This window comes from Manihot esculenta, chromosome 9 (assembly GCF_001659605.2).
Source record: "Manihot esculenta cultivar AM560-2 chromosome 9, M.esculenta_v8, whole genome shotgun sequence".
NCBI classification, from domain to species: Eukaryota; Viridiplantae; Streptophyta; class Magnoliopsida; order Malpighiales; family Euphorbiaceae; genus Manihot; species Manihot esculenta.
Window position 1 is genome coordinate 13,076,677 of NC_035169.2, and position 4,639 is coordinate 13,081,315.

A 4,639-nucleotide genomic window follows, 5' to 3' on the forward strand; every position below is an offset into this window, starting at 1 on the left:
TATGTTTTATTATTTAAACACTTGTTTTATTTTAGCTTTGTTTGGGCTTGTATTCAGGCCATATTTTATCTTTTAAGTTTTAGAATGTTGGGCCATGTTTTGGGCTTATGTTTTAATACTTATGTATTTGATGTGTTATTTTAGCGTGTGATTAAGCTTGGCTCTTGTGCATAGTTCGGTCAGACCTAAAAAGAGTTTCTTAGGGTTTTATTTTCTCTCCGTACTATATAAGGATAAGAAACACTTGTAAGAGGGAACTTTGAATTAAAAAATTTTCAGAATTCTTTTCATGCCTTTGGCGTGTATTGCTTTGAGTGAGAGTGAGGATTTGCTTTCATCAATTGCACCAAGAGTCTTGGCTAACTTATCAACTATTCGTTGTGGCGTTTGTCGGATTCTCATCTAAATCCTTTGATCATTGGTGCTTCAGCTTCTCTAAGTGTGGGGTGCCATAGTGTAATACCCGGCTAGACTCCAGTGTCGGAATTCCAACCTTCCGACGGAATCCCCATTGGAGCCCGGAATCTTGGATGTCGGAACCTCTTAGAAGGGTAAAATAAGTTTTTCACAAAATGAATTTTATGGTTTTACTGTTGGTTTTTGTGTTAAAGAATTTTTTAAAAGAAAGAAAAATGTTTTGGAAGGAAAACCCAAGTTCGGCCGCCGAACATGGTGCTGCCGCGGGAGCTCTCCTTTTGGCCCCCGAACGTGGTCTAGCCAGCCATCTATAAGAGGCCTCCAGTCCGAAAATGGGAGAGTTTCTCTCTCCATTTTCGGGCAAAGGTAAGTTCTTGCCCTCCCATTGTTGATTTTGTTGTTTTTCCTTCAAATCCTTCAAAATATTCATGAGTTTTCTGATGCGGAACCCCAGCCTATTAGAGACTGAAACGACACATACCCTAGTAAAAAGAACTTAATTCAGAAAATAATTCCCCAATCTAAAGCACCCTTAATTAACATGCAATTAAGAACACTTATAATGGATTGATTTTAAGAGCAGCAAGAATAAGAAACATACAAGTTAGTATCAAACCTTATTCGTGATGGAATGTCAAGAACCAAGATCTCTCTTAAGCTCTCAAAGAAGAATCGCATAAAGCAATTGTATTGAATAATTAATAATCTGTGTATACAATATAGAAAAAGAGATGCTTTATATAGCCTAAATTAAGACCCATGATCTTTGCCACTTTCTACTACTATACATGGACCCATGATCTTTGCCACTTCCCACAACTATGCATGGACCCATGATCTATGCCACTATTCACTACTAGATGACTACCCACTACTGTTTAACTACCCAGTACCAAATAACTACCCACTACTGGTTAACTACCAACTACTAAACAACTACCCACTATAAATACAAAATTTGAATTGTCAATAAGGACACATTTGGCCAAATTGACTTGGAATGGCCAGATTGTTCTTCAACTTCAAAATGAACTTGCAAAACTTCAACATATTCCTTCATGAATCCTTGAAGTGCTTCCTTCAATCTCTTGGATCTCAGCCTTGTAATTGGTCCTTGAGGCAATGCTAGCTCATCATTTTTGGTGTTGTTGGTCATGCTTACATCATCCCCTCCCTCTTGAAAAGGATTCGTCCTCGAATCTGTACCAAAATCAAAAGGAGACAAATCAGAAACATTAAAGGTAGCACTTACACCAAACTCACCTGGCAGATCAATTATGTATGCGTTATCATTGATCTGTTTCAGCACTTGATATGGTCCATCCCCTCGTGCATCAAGTTTTGATTTCCTTTGATTCGGAAATCTCTCCTTTCGCATATGGATCCAAACCTAATCACCTGGTCTAAATACAACTTTCTTGCGACCCTTATTGGCCTGTTTCTCATATATGCTGTTACGCTTCTCAATATGCTCACGCGCTTTCACGTGTATTGATTTAACCATTTCAGCCTTCGCTTTTCCATCTAAATTAGACAACTCGTTCAAAGGTAAAGGCATTAAATCTAATACAGTTAATGGATTAAAACCATACACAACCTCAAAAGGTGAATAACCAGTAGAAGAATGGACTGCTCGATTATAAGCAAATTCAACATATGGCAAACATTCTTCCCAAGTTTTCAAGTTCCTACCCACAATAGCACGAAGCATAGTTCCTAAAGTCCTATTAACAACTTCAGTTTGGCCATCTGTTTGTGGATGACAAGTAGTAGAAAATAAAAGTTTAGTACCCAACTTCCCCCACAAGACACGCCAGAAATGACTAAGGAACTTTGAATCTCTATCAGAAACAATAGTCCTAGGTATACCATGCAAACAGACTACTTCCCTGAAAAACAAATCAGCTATGTTCGTTGCATCACCAGTTTTATGACATGGAATAAAATGTGCCACCTTGCTAAAGCGATCTACAACAACAAACACTGAATCTCTACCTCTTTTTGTCCTAAGTAAACCTATCACAAAATCCATAGATATATCAGTCCAAGGTTCAGTAGGTACAGGCAAAGGAGTATACAACCCATGTGGCAAGGACTTAGATTTAGCCTGTTTACATGCAAAGCATTGAGCACAAATTTTCTCTACATATTTTCGCATGTTAGGCCAATAAAAGTGTTCATTCAACATGTCTAAAGTCTTTTGCACACCAAAATGTCCCATTAATCCTCCTGAATGTGATTCTCTAACAAGCAACTCATGCACTGAACAATTAGGTATGCATATTTGTTTCCCCCTAAAAAGAAACCCATCATGCAAATAAAACTTTTTAAATGCCCCATGTTCACATGCCTTAAATACATCAGAAAAATCAGTATCATTCTCATACATATCTTTCAAATGCTCAAATTCTAACAACTTAGAACTAAGCATGGAAGTCAATGCATAACATCTAGATAATGCATCGGTAACCACATTCTCTTTACCTTGCTTGTATTTAATCACGTAAGGAAAAATTTCGAGATACTCAACCCACTTACGCTTGTTCAACTTACCTTGTCCCTTCAAGTGTTTGAGAGACTGATGGTCGGTATGAATCACGAACTCATTAGGCAGCAAGTAGTGTTCCCAAACTTCAAGAGCCCTAATCAGTGCATAGAACTCTTTGTCATAGGTGGAATAGTTCAATTGTGCGCCACCTAACTTCTCACTAAAATATGCTATGGGTCGGCCTTCCTGCATAAGAACAGCACCAATACCAATCCCAGAAGCATCACATTCAATTTCAAAGGTTTTAGAAAAATCAGGTAACCTTAAAACAGGAGCGGTAGTAAGTTTTTCTTTCAATGTGTTAAATGCAAGTTCCTGTTCTTTACCCCACTTAAACCCAACAGCCTTTTTAATAGTCTCATTTAGAGGTGCAGCAATAGTGCTGAAATCTCTAACAAACCTCCTATAGAAGCTTGCTAATCCATGAAAGGATCTCACCTCATTAGCATTCTTAGGTGTAGGCCATTCTTGGATAGCCTTAACCTTTTCAGTATCTACGTCCACTCCACGTGAACTAATAATAAATCCTAGGAATATGACACTATCAGTACAAAATGTGCATTTCTTAAGATTAGCAGACAATTCATGTTCACGCAACTTCTGTAGAACAAGTTCAACATGCCTAATATGATCATCCAGGTTTCGGCTATAAATCAATATATAATCAAAATACACAACCACAAACTTACCTAGGTAATCACGCAAAACATGGTTCATCAATCTCATAAATGTGCTAGATGCATTAGTTAAGCCAAAAGGCATCACTAACCATTCATATAAACCATATTTAGTCTTAAAGGCAGTTTTCCACTCATCACCTAACTTCATCCTAATTTGATGATAACCGCTTTTCAAATCAATTTTTGTAAAGAAAACAGCACCACATAATTCTTCAAGCATATCATCTAATCTAGGAATAGGATGGCGATACTTTACAGTGATTTTGTTGATCGCACGACAATCAACACACATGCGCATTGTTCCGTCTTTCTTTGGAACCAACAAAACAGGTACTGCGCATGGACTAAGGCTCTCCCTGATATGTCCCTTAGCTAGCAACTCATCAACTTGCTTTTGCCATTCCTTCGTCTCCTCAGGATTGCTACGGTAAGCTGGACAGTTTGGAATCTGAGCTCCAGGAACAAAATCGATTTGATGTTCTATTCTCCTAATGGGTGGCAACCCAGATGGCACCTCCTCAGGAAATACATCCGCAAAGTCCTGCAATAACTTAGAAAAAGAACTAGGCAATTCAACAGTAGGGTTAGTCTCAATCATAAAATTGGAACTAAAACACAATATAATCAAAGCTCTCTTCCCTAAATATGCTTTCTTCAACTCTCTCGCTTTACAATAAAAGGAAGACTTGCTGAATTCTTCACTCTTCTCACTCAACTCTCCTTTAAACTCCACACTCACTAACGTTTTCTCTCCTGCATGTCTCTCATTTTTATCCTTTCCTGTGCAGTCACTCTCCTTTGGGCCATTGGAAAACCTTCTTTTCACTACTGGCCTCTTTTCTCTCATTCTTTTTACTTGTCTCACCTCTCTTACCAAATTTAGCAGATTGTTGTAATTTCACTTGATCTGCATATACATCTTTAGGAGATAATGGTACAAGTATATGTTTTACACCAAGGAACGTAAAAGAAAACCTATTACTATACCCATCAT